The 23,919-nt window shown below is 42.5% G+C and overlaps 1 protein-coding gene across 1 annotated transcript in view; it reads left to right on the forward strand.

Annotated features, from left to right (window-relative positions):
- The first annotated feature begins 21,437 nt into the window (after positions 1-21,437).
- CCDC178 (coiled-coil domain containing 178) overlaps positions 21,438-23,919 on the forward strand; it is a 172,420-nt gene continuing 169,938 nt past the window's right edge. Inside the window, exon 1 of the mRNA XM_044424404.1 lies at positions 21,438-21,585. The gene's annotated coding sequence lies outside the window, so the exon portion shown is untranslated. The remainder of the gene's footprint in view (positions 21,586-23,919) is intronic.

Consider the following 23,919-nt stretch of genomic DNA (forward strand, 5'->3'; position numbering starts at 1 on the left):
CATGTGTCTTCTCTGGTTTGTTTTTGTTTTCATTGGATGCAGTGAGTGGCTGTTTACCACTGTGTGCCCTGCCTGTGTTTGTTTTGCTTGCTTTTTTGCTTGTGTTTGTTTCTGTATGTGTGAGTTTTTCTGAGCTCACTCACTTGCTTCCTGTGAAATTGACATTTTGTCGTGCTTTGTGGAGGCAAATAAGTGGGCATTTAGGGTCCAGACCTTCTATTAGATTTCTTATCTCTGAGCATCATTGGTTTGTCTTTTGTGAAATGGCTGTTGCAGCATAAAACTGTGCTCTCAAATGAATGGAGGGGTGGAGTTTTGATTCCACCACCTCTGTCTTGTACTTATGTTCTTGGGCAAGTAACTTTTCTTTTAGCCTTGCTGTTTTGTCTTCTAGGAAATGTGTTTTCCTGACTGGCCACACCTAGATGGCAGTCATTGCGTGAGAGCACCTCCAACACACTCTCAAAATCCTAAATATGCCCACCAGCCAAAAGAGGTTGGAGACTCCTACGCTAAGCTATACACCAAGCAATAGCACCACATCTCATATGAGTATTTTTTACACTTTCGTACCACCCAATAACCATAATTTTCCATACAACTGCCTTTCAGTCACACAAATCCCTAAGAAACCAAACCCGAAATTCATAGATTAGATGAGATGTTACACAGCAGCCTTTATCAAATGTGTGGGCGAAAGCACAGCAGCAGGAACAGATGTGGCACTCGAACCATGTTACATGCATTTTTGATAGGCTAAGGCCAGGAAGATTCCTCAAGTATTGACCAAAGTGCCATGAGCTCCTGAGAAGCATTTGTGGGTACTTTGTACACACTTACTACAGGCAGGAAATGAAGTTCTTCAGGAAGAGAATAGGAAAGCTGGCAGAAACAGAAGATTTAAGAGTTGAGTTGTATACCTAATGGGGTTTCTAGACTGGGTGAGGTCACCTAAGAACTTCTAAGCTTGGAAGGTGAGTTGTGCAGAGCTGAGGTTCCACTGAATCAATGGACTTTCATGTCATAAGTAACTTTGCACATTGCTTGGGACCTATGTGAGAGAAGTATGAGGAACTCAATCATGTATAGGATGTATACCAAGTCCCATATCATATAAAGCAAACATCACTGCTTCAGTCTGGTTCTGAATCTATTTATATGGACCACTTCTTAATATCAATCTCAACATTCCTTTATTTACACGAACCACCACCAGGACTGCCCTCCTGGACTACTTTTACTCTTTGTTCACCTGCTGTTGTGGATACGTACAACAGCATGGAAAGTAACCAAATGCAACCTTTTTAGCATGAAAAAGTAATGCTAATCAGTATTTTTGCAGCATTTGGGGGTTCTTTTTATATAGCTCAGTAGCTAAAGGATCTTACCATCAACCAATATCTGCTATGTTCAACAATGAGTACTTTTGGTAGTCTGTGGATCACTACACTTACTTAAATGAAACACAACAGAAACACAGCAATAAAACTTACAGTGCAATGGGGTTACTTACAGTACTGGGGTTACTCCCAAGTAAGCAAAAACACGATTGCTCTGTAACTTTTTGGAGATCAACACATAGTAGTTTATATTTTCCCTGGATGCATAGTATGTAACAAAACTGCATTTACTGTTACAACTATGATGTGATACAGTTATTCCACATGCCTTAAATAAATGCAAAAGTTCAGATTTAGAGTATACCATGGCATCCAGGTGCACTAGCACTAATGGCTAAAAGCCATATTCTTAGAAGATCACTGCCTTGCAGTCCCACACAACAGAGTACAAAAACATATTTTCAATAAGAATGTGCTCTGCAGTGAACATGACACAGCAACAAAAAATGAATGTCCTCACAGATACATTAAGCAAATAACAAAGGGAAGGCGATAAAACAAGCGGTTCGTAATCATAAGCAATATAACGAGCATTTGATTTAACAAGATGTGTCTCACAATTTAAATGGCTACACATAACCAAAAATAAAACTTTGCACAATAGAGTACCGTAGGCACAGCATCACACACTGCATTACATGAAGTAATACTGCAGGGCCAGTTCACAGTACAGTGCTATACATCTTGACTCAGAAGTAAGCTCCATGGAGTTGAACAGGACTTACGCCCAGACAAGTACATATAGTATTGCATGATGACAAGGCTAAGTATAACCCACATGATTCCAAGACTGAAAACAAATGTTAAAAGATGCAGCACAACAATACACACAGAAACAGGTGGGAAAGGAGATACATTTATTTTGCTGATGCATATTCGTGTCCTTAGAAACACAATGGGCTTTTGAGGAATAGAATATTTGGGTATTTTCTGAGAAGGGTGTCCAGGAAACCTTGGATAAACTATACTGATGTACAAGAAAACCTCCCAGCATTTAACACAAACATGCCAGGATATGGATACAGTCCTGGGATGTGTCATTTGTCTGATAAGGCTTAGAGGGGAGGGATTGAGAGAGGCAGATACTCGGACATTTCAGCCAAGGGCACCATCTCTTTCTGTCAGACACAAAAGTGTGTTGGAGGTCCTGGATACTCCTCTCATTCTTGTATTCTTCTTCCATTTTTATATGGAAAAGCCTCTCTAGGCACTTCATGTTAGCAAAAAGGAGTTGACACTGGTTATTCTACTGGGACATGCAATGGGAGTTAACCTGAGTGTTACACACACGCACACACACGCAGAGCTGGTTAAAGAGGGCATTTCTGACATCTTTACACATAAACTACTCTTTCACACATGTGGCGTTACAAAGGGAACGGGCACGTGAAGAATTCCAATTCATGTTTGCACATACGAATGAAATGAGCACAGACAGAGAGCTCTGAAAACCCCATGATCGGATGAAAGTGGCACCCCACACTCCAGGCTGTCATCGAGACACAACCCCAGTCCGGACGGTGATGAATGGAACCACTATGAAGGAGTTACAGCGGGGTGGGATTGCAGCCTCTCTCTCTTCTCTCCCTCGCCCTCCCCCTCTCCCTGTCTCTCTCTGACCCCACGGGAGGTACACTGCCCCTCGCTGTAGTCACTGCCCAGGTGAGGAGGAAATCCGCCCCCTTCATTCATCTTCCAGATCATTGGGGGATTACCCTCCGCCCCCGCTACACAGGAGTGCCTACTGCTCGCCTCCCAGTGAGGGCAGAGGGCGAGGAAAGCCTCCAGACCTCCGATCACAGGAGACGAGGGTCCCCACTACTATGTGTGTTTAGTAGCTGAACTCCCCGCCCTCGCCCTTCATTGCCCGGCCTCTTTGCATCGGAGGACCTTCCCTGGTAAACTACCTCACTCTGGGACGTGGCAGGCAGACAGTCCACGAACAAAGTAGTTCCCAGAGAAGACCCGAGGCGCAGACTTCTGCACGGAACATTGTTCCCGCACGCAATCGCAGCAGCCTCGGCTTCCCGTCTTGTCCCGCATCTCTCCAGCACTCCCGGGAAGCTCCGGAGGAACTCGGGCGGGCCGGCTCTGCCCCGCGCGCAGCACTCACTGCACGGTCACACGCCAGCATCCCCTGCCGACGGCAACAATGCAAAGGAGCGCTCGGGTCGGGGACGGGCTGCGCGAGGCGCCTCCCCGACTCGCCCCAGGCGCAGCAGCCGCCCGGGTGAACCGGACGAGCCCAATGCGTGTGCTGTTGCTGCCGCTGCCGCCGCCGCACGCACAAAGCTCCGGTCGCACCTACCAGGCGGGCAGCCTCGGCCCAGGTGCGGTCCTTCTTCTTCCTCTTGTCTTTCATGTTTGCATCTCATTGAGATGGTTCTATGGGGGCGGGGGCGGGATGGAACGTGCAGGGACGGGGCGGGGGAGGAGGAAGAGGAGGAGGAGGGAGGGGGAGCCAGAGGGTCCCGCACAGACAATGATACGGTGACGTGGAGTTCGAGAATCCCTGAGGGAGGGGCGGGGGGACGACAGGGAGGCGGAGGGCTGGGCCGGCTCGGGCTCGGACTCGCGCTCCCGCGGCGGCGGCGGCGGCGGCGGCGACACAGCTGACAGCTTGAGGGATGCTCCGCTACGCAAGTCACAACAATGCACTATGACGTCACGCACGGGAATGGCGACTGCACAAAACATCCCAGCCGAGGCAGCCGTGCTCGCGAGCAAACCGCACGAGACACCGAAGAAAAGAAAGAGGGCCCACAGATCTCGCGAGAGCTTCGGGAGACCCTCACTTCAACCCACCCCCGTCCCCTCCGTCCCTTTCTCTCGTCCCGCTGCCTCTCCTCCCTTTTTCATTTGACGTATTGGGGGGGGGGGACAATTCAGCGAAGACTACATGTCCCGATGCGCAATGCGCACGGGCTTGGTGCTTTGTTTCGCTCCCCCTCCCCTTTTCAAGCAGCGTCTTGCATCCCGGGATTTGTAGTATGCGGGAACAAATAGAAAGTAACGGTGTCTCCTTACTCCCGAGCAGGACTGACTCCATCGTTTGCGGGACTTAAGTGTCCCTCCATCCCTCCTGTCCACGCCGCGGCCAGTCCTAGCTGCAGTGCTGTCCGGAACAAAGTAAGCGCAAGCGAGCAGGCAGAGCGGGGCTGTATCTCTCATCACAGAAGCGGAGCGTTTCGGTAGCTGGGAGCAGCCGCGCTACTTCTGTAAGCGCCCCGTGCGCTTTCTCAGTGACCAGCACGATTCCCTTGCCCGGTGTCTTCTCATCGAGCCACCGTCGGCTTCACACTGCAGCCGCCGCCACCTCTGCGCTTTCTCAGCGACCTCGATTCTTATCCTAAAGGGAAGGGACAGGTGAGCGAAAGTGGTGATAGAGCACTCCCTTATTCCTCTTAAATGATAGCGTAGCCCTCTCCTCCTTCCTTCCATCAAATGGCCACAGCCATAAACGAATTCTGTTTATGGCTGGGAAATGGTGCCACTTGTCCACCCCCACCCATTCTGGTGGAACTCCTGCCCTAGCATATGTTTGTCCGAATGGTATGCTATGCAATGCTATGCTAGTCACGAACTTGCCTCCAACCCATCGTGACCCCATGGACAATATTCCTCCAGGCTCTCCTATCCTCCACCATCCCCTGGAGTCCGCTCAAGCTCACACCAACTGCTTCAGTGACTCCATCTAGCCACCTCATTCTCTGCCCTCCCCTTCTTCTTTTGCCTTCTATTGTTCCCAGCATTAGGCTCTTCTCCAGGGAGGCCTTCCTTCTCATTAGGTGGCCAAAGTATTTGAGTTTCATCTCCAGTATCCGGCCTTCGAAAGAGCAGTCAGGGTTTATCTCCTCTATGACTGACTGGTTTGATCTCCTTGCAGCACCACAATTCAAAGGCCTCAATTCTTTGGCTCTCAGCCTTCCTTATGGTCCAACTTTCACAGAATGGTAAGATCTCCCAAATTCCTATCTCCCATCGACTCAGCTGATGTTCAGAGGGAAGCCTTTTAATCTTCTTCCTTGTGGGACATGCCTTGTTCCATTCATGGTGTCAGCTTTTTACCTTGATATGTGTTCTTTCTCACGGGTCTGCTTAGCCCAAAGCTCCCCAACAACCCCAATCTTTATGTGTCCATGTCTTAATATATCTCTGAGTTGTCTTGAAATGGCTTAGCACACTTCTATGGGTACTTTAACAGATTTTCTAGTGAATGGGGTAAGAACATACAGACTTCAGGCAATCCCCTTGGCCATTTTGTGGCCACTGCTGTGGTCAGTTTGTGCTCACTAGGTGGCCAATTTGCTGTAATAAAAAGGGCAAAAAGGTGCACCAATTTTGCTTCAAAACAAGGCATGTGAGGATCTAGGAAGTCAATATCAGGGAAAATTTCAGTGTTGTTCTGTGCTTGAGAGTTGCATGGGATGCTTCAGGATAGAAGCTTCCTTGTGCTTTTCAGGGCTGTCAGTTTCGATGGCTGTCAATTTATTTATTTGGAAATCTAATTTATTTAGGCAGCTTCTATGCCGCCCCATTTGCCGAAGCCTCAGGGCGGCTCACAATAATAAATAAACACAATATAAAAACAATACAAGGAAGTAGAGTGAGGCAGCCACCTACGGTAGATGCATGGGGGGCAGCTACCCCCCCTTCCCTCCCTTCTGAGTTCCAGAGCAAGCCTGCCCCACACTTCTTAAACTAGGCTTCTCCCACTAGGTGTGATGAAGGATGCTGTCCCATGGCCAGGCTCCAATCTCCAACCACGTCACTCAGATCTTGTACACTGTAATGGAGGAAGCACCTCCTTGTTCCTTGCCTTGGACTTATCCAGGTGTTATTGGATACTTCCAGATAAGCCTTTGTTCATGCACTTACTCTGCCTCATTTACTGAATGTCATGGGAGTGAAGGATGGAGCACTCCAAATGGTGTGCTTTTCGATTTGTAACCCTTCTGTGTTTTCTCAGTTTCTTCTGTCCCTTACAATATATAAATGATTAAAATATGAAAGAGCTACACAATGACTTTTGACTGGCAGAGTTGGAAGACATTGGTCTGGGAACTCCCATTCTGTTCTGTTCTTCCTTCATTGAAAGGATTTGCAATGGTAAGAAAAAATAAGTATTGGTGGGAAAATGCATGAGGATTACAAATGGAAAGCAACATGATCTGGACCAGATGTAAAATTCTGTGAATGAGGCAGCATGCTTTTCTGTAAGAACAACAGGTGTTTTCCAAAGGTGCTTAGGCAGAATCTCAGAATATTCAAATTCAAATCATTGTTAAGCAAGCAAGGAGATTATAACACCTCCGATCTCTACAATTAAATAGGCAAGTTTACCTGCACATATTGGTTTAGAATAGCAACTTATACACACATATTTTAATGAATCATGTTTTGCAATTTTTATATACATTTCATTCTGAAAACTAGACAGGTAATCCACATATACATTAATTAAGATCCCTGGTATTAGGTGAATATTAATCCACAATAGAAAAAGTGTAGAGGAAGTGTGTTGCAATTATTGTGAGTGTTTTTAGGATCATGGCCAAATGCTGTGGAAGCACAATTATTTTAGTGGAGTGAAAGTGAGGACTGGGCTATCTGCTTTTGAAAAAGTCATTATGCTAGGCCTGGCAGCACTGATCACTTAATCTATGCTATTAATGCTATGTTTGGGGTTTCAAATAGAATTCTAATCAATAAGTGATGACCATTTTGATATTCTTGCACCTTTTGCTGGAACATGAACAACCCCTTCAATTTTCTGACTTTCTGCTGAAGCTTTTTTCATCATTCAATAAGTCATTGGAAGAAGTTAAAGTGGAAAATACGTTCTGCCCATTGTGACTCCCATGAACAGAGGGAAAACAGAGCTAAGTATGCAGCATGTGCTAGTATGAAGTAGTTTATTACTGTGTAGAGACAATTAGTCAAAACTGCAGAAGATGGAAGGAAGGACACTGGGGTCCCTGAATTTGTGGAAATCCTGTACTGAAACTGGGTAGCACTCAATGTTGAACCAGTCTTCCAATGATTAATCAGTTAAAGCAACTCTATTAATGAACCTCCTTTTTTTACTAAGTCTGTCATGTAAACATAAAGCTGTATCCAGTGGAATATAACTGCTCATGTAAATTACTCCATTGCAATGCCAAAAGCTTTTAACAGTTTATGCTAGTGCAATGTAACATACATTAGCAGTTGTGCCCCATTGAAAATCAGCCATATTGTTTTACAATTAAGCTGACTGGGGTAGCATGAACTCACAGGGTTATTTTAGGTATTAAAAGATAGAATTACCTTTCTTTACAATGGTAATAGAGCTGCCCACCAACTTCCCCAATTCATTTAGATTTTACCCATACTTTTCCTATTATAATGATCTAATCATTGCTTGTTTTGTTTTCATTTCTTGGTAGGACAAAACTGTTACAGTTTTCCAAAATAATTCAGACATCTTTCAGTTCTTTTAATGCTTAGTTGTGGTTGTTTGAGAATTTCCCTTAAAGACCAATTTGGACAATAACTCTTGGCTTCATAAACCATGCACCATAAGCTCCTCCAAGCCCCCCCACCCCACCCCACCCCGCCCATCCTTCTACTGCCTCAAAACCAGGACATTGTGCTTAAAGTTGCTTAACAAACCGAGAAAATGAGTCATGATCACATCCTAGTGCAGATTCCTAGATTGTTAACTGACATGCTTCAGGTATAATGGGGAACACTGGAGTAATACAAACCAGGATCTTTGCAATGAAGCCAGTGTGCAAGGGAAAGGCACTGGAGGAATATTCAGTCTCAGCACTAAGTCAGAAATATATAGCCTGAACTGGATCAATGTGGGTTTTATCCATCCCTGACTGTCCACCAGCAAAATGAAAACTAGTGGAGGAAGTCTCCCCCTCTTCCTACATTCTGCCCTATCAACTCTTGGTGGTTGAGAGACTTTCTGGAGCAGATCTGGAAGGCACATACGGGGAGATTTGCTCACACCCCTTTGGATTTAAACCTATACTGTTTTGGGTTTTTTAGAACAGAGTTAGTGGTAAAGTATTTGCACAGATACTATAATGCTGTAATCTTAGGCTTATAGGTCAAATAATTATTTATGACTTTACATCAATATAAGTTAATTTTTTCACTTTCAGTTATTTTAATTTTACATTTTTCTATATACTACCCAGAGAGGATATTATTAACATGATGCATAAAAAATGGTGTAACCAATACTCAAATAATATTTCATGCAACAAAACCCCACATTCATGCAATGAATTTGATGGCAGTTTATATCAGTCAATGATAATACATTTTTAAAGGTAGAGGGTTAATTTAAACTTCACTGATGATGCTATTCCTTTCCTGAGGTTATAGCAAGGACAGGAAGAGACGTCTATAAGGTATATTATAAGAGAGTATAATATAGCAAGTAATAAAGGTTTGTGGGCTGTAGGCTATATAGGTCAATCATTCAAACAACTGGCCATTAGGTCACACTCACCAATTAGAATAAAACCTTTTAGGCTGTTTTGGGAAGTGAAAGGATTTTAATGCCTATTAAAACGATAATACTACTTTTATTGCCTCCTAGCTGTGTCTGTTCATTTAGCATTTCAGAATTGTTAAAATTATTTTGTTATTTTCAGCAATTATACCATCCTTATTTATGCTAAGAAAACTTGTATCAGTAATAAATATTAAAAATGGTCAGTAACGAATAATCTGCTTCATGGTTCATGGCCATTCTGAATTCATGAAGGACAAATGTCTACCCAGAACAGGGAGGCAGGATGCAAAATTGAATATTGTCCACACAAAATGGACCTAAAACTTTATTGTTAAAGTGTTTCCTTTCTTAGGTCAATGCGGTACCAATTATTATATTCTGTGTCATAAGAAAAATGCAATTAGCAAAAGTACCTTTCAGGTACTGACATTCTTTAAAGCTTTAGTCCCTAAAAACATTAGGCTACCGGGAGGCCAGACTGTCTCACTAGGCTGGTCTCCAAGCAGGACCACCCATGGAATGATCAAACCAGGGTCCCCAGACTAAGTTGTGTCCATCCCCTTCAAGAGTAATGGTTACATCAGGAGAAGAGAATGGATGGTTGTAATGGGGATGGGGATGGAGAAATATCTGAAGGGCCATTGGACAGCTCTGGTAGTCGAAGGCAACACTGGTGGAGGATCTTTCATGGACAGTGGCAGTGACACTCAAGCTGATCCTAGTTAGAAATGCACAGAAGATGGAAATGGTAAATGCTTTCTGAATTTCCTTACCTTGAAAACCCTGTGATGAAGCAATCCAAAATGAAATGAGATAGTGACAGAAGATGAGATTCCCAGGTTGGAAGGCACTCAACTAGCTATTGGGGAAGAGCAAAGGACAAGCAGAAATAGCACTGTCACTGATGATGCCACTAGAGCAAAGCTGAAAACAAGTCTACTAGCTGGCATGCACTGAGATGTAAGGAAAGTCCAGTGTTGCACAACACATGCAATTGGAACATGGAATCTGAGAAGCATGAATCAAAGCAAACTTAAACTGTATAGCAATAAATGGAAAGGCTAAATATTGTAGCACTTGGTGTGAGTGAACTAAAGTGGAACTGGAATGGGACATTTTCAATCAAACAAACATAAAACATTTTACTCTGGAAATGACAAACTCAGAAGAAGTTGAGTGGCTTAATACTAAGGCAAAATGTAGCACAGGCAGTAAGGGGCTATTCTGCGAAGAAGAAGAAAATAGAAGCTTTATGCAGGTATTCAAGAGGTAATTGATAACACACTGAAAGAAGACTTTCTGATAATCCTAGGTGACTGGAATGAAAAAGTAGGAAATAAAGCAGGATCAAATGTTGTAGGAAAATTTGGCGTAGGGGTATGAAACAAAACAGGAGAGTGACTCATAGTATTCTGTGAAGCCATCAATCCATTTATTGCAAATACATATTGCAGACAACCACTCAGATGACTGTATACATGGACATCTCCAGATGGCCAATACAGAAATCAAATGGGGAATTCTGTAATTGGAAGCAGGAAATGGAGACACTGTACTCTTGCTGCCAAACAAGACCAGGAGCAGATTGCAGTAGTGAACACAAACTCATAAAAAACAGAGCCACACTAAAAAAGATCATTCACAGAATAGTGCCAAAATACAACTTAAGTAACATCCTGAAGGAATTTAAAGTTCACATAATGAACAGATTTGCATTACTCAGCTTAACTGACTGAGGCAGAGGAACTGTAGACTGAAACCAGAGACAGTATTAAGGAAGAATGCCAAAAGACAATTCATGTAATAAATTAGTAACTGATTTGGTTTTTACTCTGTTAACTTATTTCAGTCCACATTTTAGGTTCTCTGCTTTGAATATCAGATTTTATATTTTAATATATTTTATTTTTCTACTCTTGATTTTATTGTTTTATTTTATTGTTTGATTGCTTTTATTGTTGACTGTTCTTCTTGTTCTGATACATAATATACAGAAACAGAATGGTTTCCCCTACGCAAAGGCATCGCACAGAGAACATTCAGGCTATGGGGCAGCATAGAAATGGAATGAAATAAATAAAAATACATAAAATATTTTATATCCCTATCTGTTCAATCTGTTTGCAGAACGTATCATATCAAAAGCTGGATTAGAATCGGAGGGAGTGAAAAATTGGTGGAAGACAAAAATAAAAGAATAAGACAATAAAGTAGAACAATAAAATCAGGACTGCAGCTGACTGTTAAGAAAATTAAAATCATGACTACAGAAGAATTACAGAATTTTACTGATAACCATGGTGAAATTGTGATAGATTCCCCCGACTCAGCAGCTCAAATGGAAACTGTAGCCAAGAAATTCAATGCAGACTGATACTTAGAAGGGAAGCAATGAGGGAACTAGAGAAGATAACTGAGTGAAACATCCTTGTTCATTGGAGAACAAAGCTGAGATCATCTAATGTGTTGTATTCCCCATCACTATGTATGGGTGTGAAAGCTGGACAGTGAAGAAAGCTGGCAGGAAGAAATTTGTTGTGTTAGAAACATGGTGCTGGCAGACAGCTTTGTGAATACCCTGGACCAACAGAAAGACAAACAAGGGCACATCATGAGAAGGCAACACTCCCTGGAGAAGACAATCAGGTTAAGGAAACTTGAAGGTGGAGGGGGAAAAGGAAGACCAAATATGAAATGGACTTCATAAAGGAAGCCGTAGCAGGGCTGTCATGGATAGGATGTTTGGAGCGCTTTCATTCACATGGTTGCCATATGTCAAAGACAACTTGATGGCACATAACTACAACAGCAACAACACTAGATGGAGCCAAGACATGGTCACTTGGCACTACACAGAAGTTGTGAGTGGTAAGATACATGCAACACTGACACATGTTGGTGCAAATTATATTATTGCTTCACCGTACAGCTTAGTTAGATTGCATTTGCGAAGCTGTTGAAGTCAGTGCAATGTCTTTAAAATGCAAGTCGACTACATGTGGAGAGCAACTTGACCATTCAGCTTACATTCATTCCCTCCTTCATTTTTCTGCATTGTACTGAAACAAATCAGGGGAATGATCTATGACTTTATTCCCCAAAACATACAGACACTTGATTATTTAACATTTACAATCTTGATTTACTTTTGTTATGAAAACTAACATTAGATGTGTTATATTTGGGATTCCCCATATTTTATTATTGCATGAAAAAAAAAAATAGATACTTTGACCTTTTCCTTTTTTTAAACCAAATGCTAGCTTTTAACATATTCCTGGAATCTTATTCTGACCATACATTTGTCTGACCCTAATTGCTTCATTGTTTCAGAATGTGTTGCATGGAACTGTGAAAAACTCTGTTTCAGAGAAGCATGCATTTTATGTATTTACATTTCAAAGCCCCATATCCCTTTCCTGATTTGGAGAAGTGAGGTTTACACCCACATCTGTTTATACTATTCATATAATGTGATATATTCTTGTAGCTCAGGAATAAAAGGTAACACTGCCACAGAGTAATTTTTGTATTAAAGGAAAGGCCTCAAGCCCCTTATCTCTTACCATCTCCCTCTGTTTATTATAATCTAATATCATTTTATGTAATTTTGGCTCAGGGGTTTTCTAGCAATTTGCTCTTCAGGGATTTGCCCCCATTAACCCCCAAAACTGCTCTTAAAATTCCCCTCCTTGTATTCTGCCAAACATGATAAGCTCTATTCATAAGCACTGTGTGCTCCCTACACATTTGCAGCAGACCTTGACCACCCACATGCACACGGAGAAACATCATAACCAGTCTGTGAGTGGTTAGAGCTGCAGCTACTTTGTTATTGTTGCAGTTAACCAAAGTTATTATGTAAATGTCTGCTGGCTGTCACTGTACACAATCCAGTTTGCACTAACATTTTCCCACTTGTACGCAGTGGGAATAGGCTCTACATGGAGTCATCTTCAAGAGCTGTCATGTGGAGGGTCTCAGTGTGTGTGTGAGAGAGTATGTGTTGTATGTTAGAGAGAGAGCTGCTTCACACATATTTGAGTTAGTCCTAAGGGGGAGAGCCAGCAATGCAGGAAGCTGCTCTCTAAATGAGCCTTGTGTAAACTATTCCTGCCTTGCCTTACATCCAGTCAGCACTCAGAAGGCATGTAGAGGACTGTTTACTTTTAGCTGAGCCTCCAGGATGAATGCAGCAGGCAAATATTGTTTCTGGGTCATACTTGAGAGTAATGAATAGGAAAATGTATTACTCTTATGATGAGTCATATATCAGGATCAACAAAATGTGGCTCTTCAGATGTTGGACTGGAATTCCTAACAGGCCTAGCAATCATATGCAATGGTGAAAGATGATGGAAGTTGTAGGCCAGTAACATCTGGTGGACCACAAGTTGCCATTCCTGCTATGTATAAACACAGAGGAACAATACCCATTATTTTGTCTAATCTTTAAAAAATCCACTTGAGCTAGCAGATCCTATCTTGCACTAGTGAATTTTATAGGTTGTTTATTTTATATTTTCTCTTGACTTTCCCAAATCTTTTGCCAACCAACTCCACTGGAAGATGTCAAGTTATTTTTTATTTAAAGCATTTTATCCTCCTCAGCCAAAAGATTCCCTGGAGCGGCTTACATATAGTTAGTAAAAACAAGACAAGTGGTCTTTTGGCAGGGCTGATCAAATGGCTTCTGCTTCCCATCCCATCTCATCTTCAGCCTGCCAGAATGTTGCTGCTTGATAGCATTTGAAGAAGGAACCTGATGGAGGCTATCATTAATTTACTGTCCAGCATTAAGCAAGTTTACTTAGTGTTTCAATTGAAAACTATTTTCTGGCAAGAATGCATAAGATGAACTTCTCAGTAAATGTATGTCATACCTGGGTGCCAATCATACTATCAGTAGATGTGCATTGTAGAGGGTTATAAAGTACAAGCTTACTTCTGCTGAGACATATGTAGGATTACATTGTAAAGGGTATTTTAAGCTGCAATAGTATGCTCACTTTTAGTCTCACTGAACACAGTCAGGCTTACTTCTGAATTAATGTGTATAGAACTGCAGTGCTAGATATTACAAAGATCTAGTTTGCATGATCAAAATAGCATGTTTAATTCAGGACTATTGACCTGGATCCAAAGTATTATTGAGCCAGTTTGCAGAGCTGCATAATCCACCTTGGCTAAGCCATGGAGGGCTGCAGTGCAGCCTGAGTCATGCAAACCAGGCTAGCAGGCATAAGGTCTAAGGGTTAAACAACACATATATAAACCTTGAACAAGGCATGGATTGTCAAAGGGTTGTTTAACCCTTTCAAAAGCCACACTGTCCAGGTTTGTATAACAAGACAGTCATGGCTGGGCAATTGTGCAAACCAGCCCAGTAATATGTAACAGTCAGGTCAATTGTCTTAAAAGCATAAGAAAGCCAAGATGGATCAGATCAAAGGTCCATCCAGTCCAGTATTCCAAACACACAGTGACAAACCAGGATTGCTCAAGCAGAACAGGTACAAGACCTCCACCAATCCAAGCTCCTCAGCAACTGGTATATACAGGCATGCCACCTCTGGTAAAGGAGGTAGCACTGAGCCAGCAAGGCTGATAGCCACTGGTAGCCTCCTCTCTCATGAATCTGTCCAATCCCCTTTTAAAGCCATTCAGATACTTTTAATTACAGTAACCATTTGCAGGGCCACCTCTGAGAGCATAACTATACTGATCACAAACCAGCGTGACTAACACCCTACAGGAACACTCATCAATCATCCTCTGACTGTGACTAAAGGTGTATTTGAAAGCTTTCCCCTTTTCCTTTTGAGCCTCTTCAAAACACTTTTATAGAACATACACACTGTCGGAAATGCAAAAGTATTTTGCTGCATTTACAAACACTTGGAAGCTGCAGTGACTTTACATGTAATTGCACTATGCAGGTTTCCACAGATGATGGATAGTTTCCTCTATTTACAGATTTAAAAAATATTATATATGAACTGGACTATAGAAGAAACCTCATTACTTCGGCAAATAGATGTTTTCTACGGTAGTACAAATCATTTGTGAAATAATCATTGGTTAGAAAATTGGGAGAGGATATTCCTTAACCCATCCCTCGCTTGGCAATTCTGTCTTGCAAACACTCTCTTCCCAGCCCAAGGTTTTTTCTAGGCTCAGCTTGAGGAGGTATTTGCAGGGGAGACCTGGAGGAATGAAAAAGAAGAATGAAGAGAAATTGGAAGAATGGCGTGAGCCAGTTCTTCTGTGTAGCATTCCACACCCACATGATTGCCTCACAAGCTGCAGTGCAATGCTGCTCTTTGCCCTTGTCCTTCTCCGGTTACCTCCCATATTATAAGAACAAAAGCCATACTGGGTCTCCAATTGTGGCTAATCAGGTGCCTTCACCACCAATATGATGCAGCCACCCAGCACTTCAAGGCTGTTAACATGCTCAGTGCATTTCAGGATTGGTTGTACCTAGTCTATTCTGTGACATCAGAGAGCAATGATGAGAGGAGTCTGTGCCCAATAGATGTGCTGTCATTTTTATCTCAACTGAAATAGCTAATCTAAAATGATATTGCTGAGTAAATTTTACATTAAGACTGCAATTTCCATTAAAACAGTGGGATTTATTTCTGGGTAAACAAGCATAGGATTGCATGGTAAATCACTTGATTTGCTTGATGCTGCTTATGTTTCCAAAATTATACAGATGGAATGCTCTTAGAGCTAAAACCTTTCTCGCATTTGCTCATTTCTAATTAGCATTAGATGCCATGTATCCTCTTAGTACTGAGAAACTAACTAAATTGTACATCCAGGCTAGAGTAACTAAATCCTGACAGCTACTTCTTCAAAAAGAAAAGCAGCTTTGGGATGGGGCATTTTAGAGTAGATCAGTGTAGGGTGAATGTATGATTAGCCTTTCCTATCTTGTCTGTTTTCTTCCTCCACAGAATTGCAAATGCTATACATTTTTTGTTTTTGCAGAATCTGTGTGGAGTCAGACAGCTACATAATATAGAATGTTTCATAAATACATATATGCAAGACAGTACTAATACAGTTTTTGATTGTACCTTAAACATGGGAAAGGGAAATGTAGTAAGATCTGAAGATGTAGTTATGTGAATAAGTATTAGCAAGTAGAGAAGTATAGTCATTTCCCTCTGCAATTGCAAAACTTGTTTGTAAAGTTGTTTCTTTTTATTGACAGTTTCTTCTTCTAGATTAATAATAATTAAGAAGTATTGACCAGAAATGCTGGAAAACATGAGAGGATAACTGTTATCGGAAATACTGTTGGAAAGACAACATGTTATAGAGGTTTCCGGTCTGGGCCTACCTCAGGCATATGTACCTCACAAACTGGGACATCAGCATTCCTTCTTCAAAGAAACTCTTGAGAGGAGGTGGCCAATATATCTGAAGACAGGTTACATGATGGGAAATGCATCCATAGGACATGTGTTTTAAAAGCACCAGGGAGCCATGGCCACTCCAAGCCTATGTCTGTCTCACACATATTATGGTTTTTGTGGGTGCATACAAAGGCATTTGGTTGGATCCAGACTTAGTCTTACTAAGAGCAGAACCACTGCAATAAAAAGTCTTTCTGTGCCAGTAGCAAGAGGGAGGGGGAATAGAGCATGGATCCTTAGCTCTAAGATCAGAGTTTTTTTCTGTCCTTGGATATGGGAATCTGAAACAGCATCTTAGATGCTATCTAGAGGACATAGAATTTCTCCATAAAGGCACAATCCCCTGCAAGTGAAATGGAAAAAAGACCCTACTGGGACCTGTGGACCTTTTCTCTGTCCAAACATGCATAGGATTGCACCATAGCTAACTTAAGTTAGTTACTCCAAATATGACTAAGTCTGGATCTAGTGCATAATTTGTGAAGTAGCATAAGAATTTCCTGTGTCACACAACTGAAATATCATAGCTGCTTTACAACTGGTATTGTTGCTATCCTTATTATTGTACAGTGACACTAGCATTCTTTTTAGAAACCATGGGGCTTATACAATGCATTTTTATTGCACTGACTAATTTATTACATTCTTTTAAAGACTACAGATTTGTCATTACAAGAGTAAGAAATTATTCTGCTAGTAGCTGAATTTTACTGCTCATGTCTCAAAGCAGAAAATCATACTGTCTGCCATCTCTGAGCTCTCATGAAAAACTTTAGTAATATGGGAATCTTCATATCATTTAAAAGTGGGGTGGGCAGCATGTGGCCATTTATTTAATTATTTATTGGCCTACGGCTTCCATGAGCCCTCACAAATGGCTATGCTAGCCAGAGCTGATGGGAGTTGTAGGCCAAAATATCTGTACAGCCTGAAGTTGTCACTCATGTTTTAGGGTTTACTCCCCTGATCATTGATATGAATGTAAACTTATTGGATTCAGTTAATGGCAACTTCACTGATTAAAATGGTTGTTATATCACTCACTTTTATTTCGATCTCACCCAATATAGCTTGCAGGTTGCCATTGGAAATCCCTCAGCAGCTGCTGGACATACTCCATTTTCAATACTCCATTGGTTCCAATACTCCATTGGTTGTAATCAGAAATTTTTGGAAGTAGTTCAATGGTTTCCAAACATATTTGGACAGTAGGTTGGAGTCCTAGCTTCAGAGCCTCAGAAAAGTACTTTAAGGTCAGCATTGGGACTTCTACCTCAGAGCACCCCCCCCCCCACCACCATTCGCTGCCCGCTCTTGCAGTCAGTGTCATTCTTTTGCATCACCTGTAGCCCTGAAGCAAAATTTTTGCCCTCCAGATACTGTTGGACTGCAACTCCTATCAGCCCCAGCCAGCATGGCGAGTGGTCAAATGATGGTAGTGGTAGTCCAACCACATTTGGGGTGTACAGGTTGCCCATATATGTTTAAAAAGAGAAAAAAAGCACTGAATTTAACTAAGTTATACTGGAAAACGTTATATTGAAACCATTTGGCTTCAAAATTTGTTTTCAAAACACTTTGACTGAAAAACTATATGTAGCTTATACTGAAAACTTGTATGCATTAAGTCCCATTGAACCCATTGCATTTAATTCTGAGTAGACATGGATAGAATTGCACTGATTTTAACAAATAAAAATGTAGGCAACTGGAAGCATTATGTGCTCGAATTCTGTTTAAATATAGAGTGTAATCTCGATACATTGTATTTGTCATCTTCCTCTTTATCTTGCAATCATTGTCAAAACAAGAAACTATACATAAATGTCTATACTTATAATATTTAGTAACATTGTAACTTGTCTGAGAGCTAATGTAGGTTTTTTCTCAGATCCTAAGCTCATGGTCTTAACTGTTTGTTAGGTCTCAAAAGTGACACTGTACTGCTGGTAAAACAGTCCAAAATGTAAAGGAATGGATAAGAATATGAAATACACAAAAATGTTATTTTAAAATTGCAACTCATTATGAGTTACCTCTAAAGCACACACAGAGTATTTTCTGTTCTAGAATATTGTACAAATTACTCTGATAGAATTTTACTATGAATTAGGGGGAAACCCTTGATTTACACAAAGGATACAGGTACAGAATGATGTAAGCTGCTTTGAGTTTGTTATGGAAAAACACAGACTATGAACCTAGTAAAGAAATAAACTTAAAATAAAGTCATTGTCAGATGGTCCCTTTGAATGAGGAGGTTTTCTGCGACTCAGTAGCAGTAGCTGGATAGTCATCCTCACACATGCCAGAGCAATGAGAAAGTTGGTCCAGCCTGATTTCTATTCTCTATTCCCATCCAATTCATTAGAGTTCAACTTCCTAATCTCCAGTCTTCCTTTTCAAACACTGAACAACTGTTTTCTTCTACCACCAGCATGCAGAATGTATGTGTGCAGAATGCGGGAGGCTGCAGTAAGTGCCATAAATGGTATTGTCTTGCCTTCTAAAAGTACAATTATACCCTGAAACTTTAGTTTATACTTTTGGAAGAACACTCAGTTTCAACTGACAGTTGTCCTGGCACTGGAGAACAGCATGTTCTAAACTCATCTACTAGCCAGGAGACTAAGGACAACTGGCAGGCTGCATCCCACTGTCTCCCAGGAAGAACATCATGGCAAAGGTAGACCAACCTCACCCTCTCCATCAGGGAGTGAGGGAACTACTTCAACACTTGTTCTTCTCTTGTCTTCCCATTTCTTTTCCCTTTTGTATTCTGCCTCATAGATTGTGAGTCTGTGAGCAAGAATTGTCTTATTTTTCAATCACCTAGTTTGTTCACAATGGCTACTGGTGCATTGTTGTCACTTGTGGCAGGTACCAAGCACACACTGTGCCTCCTGACTGCTTGTCACTTGTGCCTTCATGCAGCTGTAATGAACAACCCAGCAATGTCACATTGTGACATTCAAATCCAGAACTCTGAGTTATTTATGGACTGAGCAACCTTTCTGAGTTTGGACATTATGCTAACAACCCAGCTGATTGAAAAAGGAACTGACAATCTCACAGGAGGCAGCTCTCTGCCACATTTGTTGTTCAGTCACAAAGTCATGTCCGACTCTTCGCAACCCCATGAACACCATTCCTCTCTGCCACATAGTCCCAGGAATTAGTGCAATGTGAGAAATGGGTCTCTATTTGCACAAAAATCTTTAAGCACTTTAATATTTAATATTATTTATTGGTATTTACTTCTCGTATTCACTGACAATTCTTATAGAATGTAGCATATGAAATAAAAAGAAATATAGCACAAAATGAACTAAAATGCAGTCCTAACAATAAAGCAATAAACAACCAGCTTCACAAACCCCTGTATCAAACATAGCAGAGCAAAGAGCAAGAAACACTTTAAGTAAATATTCCCACATGAAAAAGTCTCAATAGCACACTTAAAAGCAGAAGCTATTTCCTAATTTATTAGTTTTGTATCTTGCTTTCTGACTGAAGTCATCTAAGCAGTTTACAGCATTCCTTAAATACACAGAGTTAAATGTAATGTCTCATTTGTAGAAGACTGTGAATGAGCTGGGGTTTCTCTCTCCTGCAGCCCCCCACAGTGCCAGAAAATCTGCCCTGGAAGGTTCAAATGTGAGGGTATTTGGGGAGCTGCAAGGAAAGGTAATTACCAAATTCCTGGCTCTGCAGATAGAATTGCACCATTGAATATAAATAAATGATTTTGAATTTAAAACCACACAAGAAACAAACACTACAAAAATAGAGAATGTTTAGTTCCTGTGAACATGAGGTAGGGAACAGCTAATGGGACAACAGCTGTTCAGGTGAACCATCTAAACTTGACAGAAACTACGGGATAGTTGTTGTTTAAATGCAATCAAACAGGTTATGAGCTTTTATTCTGTGACTGCTGTGCTTTTATATGTATGTCATTATTATTCAACCACTATGTAGGTGATGTGATAGTGTACATAATACAGCTCTTCTGAAAACAAACAGATGATCACCAGTAGCACATTCAGTCTTATAAGCTTTATAGATTTAAAATGCCCATAAATCTTAAAATGTCATTTAAAATTTTTAATCTATACAACTTTTAAAATGCAGCACATTTCAATATAAAACACCTGCTTCGGTCACATAAAATTGGGAAACTGGATGCTTTGCTGACCGTCATTTATTTTTATTTGGACTTTGTTTTTTATCTATGATGGTAAGCCTCTGTGAATGCCTTTTTCTGGGCAGAAAGGCAAGGTACAAATCAATAAAGTAGCCTCTAGCCCACTGAAGCTTCCGCCATAAAATAAGTGTGGTAGCAGCAGTCTTTAGGGCAGTGCATGGCACGTTACAGTTTTAAGCTTCATCAAGACAACTCAAGCTGTAATTGCATGCCCATCTTAATTGGGAGCACATTCCAATCAGCTCAGACTTCTTTTTGGACAGATGTATATTGTGCTGTCAAGTGGATGTGATACCCGTGTTCCAACAGTTTGCCTCCACACACTTCTTCTAGGCACAGTGCATTGATTTTTATGTACAAAGAGGTTGCTACTCATGTCCTAAAAGTGTGTATTTGTCTGCATGCAAGCATGGGCTTCTAAACATGAAAGACTTAAGGCGCAATGCTACATGTGTTCAGAGACAAGTCCTACAACTGGACTTTTTTCTGTCTAAACGCGTAGGATTGCAACCTTTAGGTACTAATCCACAGTGTCATTTAGGCTTCGAGGCAATGCAGGTCTACAATCCTGCGGTCAAAAGCTCAGCTGAGCAAAACAAAACCCTTTCTCTTTTGTAGAACCTCCAGCATGCAAACGCTGCACCGGGAGCTTCACGCTTCCCTTAAGTTATGCAAAGAAACAATGCGACATAATAACGTCTGCCCGCGGTGCAATGGCGGCGGCATCGTCGAGGCGTTCTCCCGGGTGCTTCATGGCTGAAGGGGCGGAGCCCCTCAACCCGGGAGCCGCGGAGAGATCGCCGCACCCACTAAAAGGGGGCCCGGCCCGGCTGCAGCGGGAAGGCCCTCCGCGGGCTCGATGCATCTGCGCAAGGGGAGGCGGCCGCGCACACGCTCCTCCAAGCAGGCGGCCGTTGCCGTGGCGACAGAAACAACGAACTCCATCCGAAGGAGCGCGGGGCTGTCAGCGTAGCCGCCAGGGCGGCGCTAGGGAAAGGCCGAGTCGAGAGGCGTGCGGCCGGATCGGGGCCGGTAAGTGACAGCGCCGGGCGAGGACGACGAGACAGCGGCAACGCTCTCGCCAGGCCTTTCCCGGCGGGGAGGGGCGGGGCGGGGCGGCGGGCGAGAGCGAGCGCGCCTGCGCGGAAAACAGCTGGGAAGTTGCGCGGCCGCAAAGCAGCAGCTGCTCGTGATGCTGCGGCGAGGAAAACGGGCGAACTCCTGCGGGACGTGGCCTTGATGAGACCGGGCCGTGCAGCCCCACCCCTTCTGCCCCCGTCCGGCCGCATCGGGACATGATCTTTAAGAGTTGCCACTGCCTGGGCTGATTTCTGTGGAAGGCGCCTAAATCCTTTTAGGGCGCTTGGTAGGATCCTTCCCTGCTGCCCTGTTCCTGGCTTTTGATAGAATAAGAACCCAACCCCAAGATGCATGGTTTGCTGTGCCAGATGTTTCTGCTGGAAGGGATCTTGTGCCCAAAGGGGCCTGGTGACTGCCCGAATGGGTGCTTCCTATTCTCAGACTTTCCCTTGGTCAGCGGAAGCATGTTTCTGAAAGGCTTCATGGATTCAGTTTTGCGTGTGTTGTTGCCATCATCATGTCGAAAATAATATGGCAATATATAGCATGTCATGAGTTCAAACTGCTACTTAATCTACTTGTGATCTTAACAGTAACCCAGGAACCTTACACTGTCGGCTGATTTAGTATTATAACCCATATACTGCAGATCTAGAGACGGACTCTAGGAAAATGTGGTCTGCCAAATGCCACCTAGCAAGTTCATGGCAGAGACAAGATTCAGACTGTCTATGTCTAGACCTATAGCTCAGTCTTTTACTATATAGTTCAAGTTGTTGGTATGGGGACTTGGACTAGGGCAGCCTGGGCTCAAATCACTGTTATCAGCAGCAAAGCTCATTGTGTGGTCTGGAGGCACTTGTTTTCAGCCTAAAATGCCTATTCTGCCAGGGCTGTTCTGAGTGGAAAATGGATAACACCAAAAGCAGCATTGTATACAGCAAAATCCTACAATGGTTCATATGGCTGAAATTGCTTGCTGGGTCCTTGGGACCTTATTTATTAATTTCTGATATTTCTATATTTCCACTGAGGTTTTCCATGTAATTGCTGTTGTTGTTAGTCGTGAAGTCATGTCCGACTCATTGCGACCCCATGGACAACATTCCTCCAGGCCTTCCTGTCCTCCACCATCCCCCGGAGTCCACTTAAGCTCACACCAACTGATTCAGTGACTCCATCTAGCCACCTCATCCTCTGCCATCCCCTTCCTCTTTTGCCATCTATTGTTCCCAACATTAGGCTCTTCTCCAGGGAGTCCTTCCTTCTCATTAGGTGGCCAAAGTATTTGAGTTTCATCTTCACTATCTGGCCTTCTAAGGAGCGTTCAGGGTTGATCTCTAGGACTGACCGGTTTGATCGCCTTGCAGCCCATGGAACTCTCAGGAGTCTCCTCCAGCACCACGTTTCAAAGGACTAAATCCTTTGGTGCCCAGCCTTCCTTATGGTCCAGCTTTCACAGCCATACATTGCAACTGGGAAAACCATAGCCTTGGCTATACACACTTTTGTTGGCAGGGTGATGTCTCTGCTTATGCTGTCTAGATTTGCCGTAGCTTTCCTCCCCAGGAGCAAGCGTCTTTTAATTTCTGGACTGCAGTCCCCATCTGCGGTGATCTTGGAGCCCAGGAAAATAAAATCTGTCACTACCTCCATTTCTTCCTCATCTATTTGCCAGGAAGTGAGAGGACCAGATGCCATGATCTTAGTGACATTTCTTAATGTTGAGTTTCAAGCCAACTTTTGCACTCTCCTCCTTCACCCGCATCAAGAGGCTCTTTAGTTCCTCTTCACTTTCTGCCATTAGAGTGGTATCATCTGCATATCTGAGGTTGTTGATATTTCTCCCAGCATTCTTAATTCCAACTGGTGATTCATCCAGCCCTGCCTTTCTCATGATGTGCTCTGCATATAAGTTAAATAGGCAGGGCGACAGTATACAGCCTTGCCGAACACTGATTTTGAACCAATCAGTGGTTCCGTGTCCAGTTCTGTTGATTCTTGACCTGCATATAGGTTTCTCAAGAGACAAATAAGATGGTTTGGTATTCCCATCTCTTTAAGAACTTGCCACAATTTTTTGTGATCCACACAATCAATGGCTTTAGCATAGTCAATGAAGCAGAAGTAGATGTTTTTCTACTAGGAACTCCCTAGCTTTCTCCATGATCCAGCGTATGTTGGCAATTTGATCTCTTGTTCCTCTCCCTCTTCGAAATCCTGCCTGTACTTCTGGTAGTTCTTGGTCCACATACTGCTGCAGTCTAGCTTGTAGGATTTTGAGCA

The sequence above is a fragment of the Varanus komodoensis genome, unplaced genomic scaffold, assembly GCF_004798865.1.
Source record: "Varanus komodoensis strain SLA01 unplaced genomic scaffold, ASM479886v1 scaffold14_1, whole genome shotgun sequence".
Lineage (NCBI taxonomy): Eukaryota > Metazoa > Chordata > Lepidosauria > Squamata > Varanidae > Varanus > Varanus komodoensis.